This window comes from Fukomys damarensis, unplaced genomic scaffold (assembly GCF_012274545.1).
Source record: "Fukomys damarensis isolate Sample0158 unplaced genomic scaffold, DMR_v1.0_HiC HiC_scaffold_36, whole genome shotgun sequence".
Lineage (NCBI taxonomy): Eukaryota > Metazoa > Chordata > Mammalia > Rodentia > Bathyergidae > Fukomys > Fukomys damarensis.
Window position 1 is genome coordinate 48,009,674 of NW_022900948.1, and position 891 is coordinate 48,010,564.

An 891-nucleotide genomic window follows, 5' to 3' on the forward strand; every position below is an offset into this window, starting at 1 on the left:
CAGGCTGTGATTTCAGGCACACGCAGAGCTTGATTCACTCATTGAGCTGTGAGTTTAAAATTTGTTCTCTCTCCAGCTGGCAGCAGTGGCACACACCTGTCAGCCTAGCACTCAGGAAGTTGAGGCAGGAGGATCACCAGGAGTTGGAGGTCAGCCTGGGCTACGTTGGGAGTTCAAGGCCAGCCTGAACTACATAGAGAGACCTTGTCTCAGGGGGAAAAAAAAAATGTTTATTTTGTTCCCTCTCTATTGTACAAATGGAGAGCTGTGCAGGGTCATCAATGCGTCACCCTTTATTGGGGTATCTGTGTCCAAAGTCTGCTCTTAATAGTGAGAAAATGATTAAACTATGATGCAAAGCAGAGGGCTGGCTGTGCATACCTGGCACGCCCAGGCAACGGAGTGGCTGGGCGGGGGCGGCAGGGCCGGGCTGCAGGGGGAGGGCCCGACCCTGGCTCCACTTTCTCTGCTGTTCCACTACAATCGCGTTTCTATTATAATAAAAGGGAACTGAAACTTTAAAAGCATGCTTTACTATTTTGATTGCTAACATTTGGAAATAACCCGACCGCTCAAGTACAAAGGATCAATCCGCTTGCGAACGTGGGTGAAAAAGCGGAAGTGACTGGGGCTGAAGAGTCCTGGGGACAGCTGGACGCAGCAACCGCGGGGACGGGAGGTTTAGGACCGGCTTCTGGAGGAACTTTCGGTTTTGGTTTTTCTTAGTATTAAACTTGTATTATTACTTGAATGATCTGAAGTTATTTCTGAAAACGGAAAATTCCAGGGCGGGGGTGAGGGAGACAAGTCCGGCCCGAGATTCTGCCCGGCGCCCCTGGCCGCCTTCGCCCGCAGGCCCGCGAACTACCCTGAAAGCTCGGCGTCTGCACC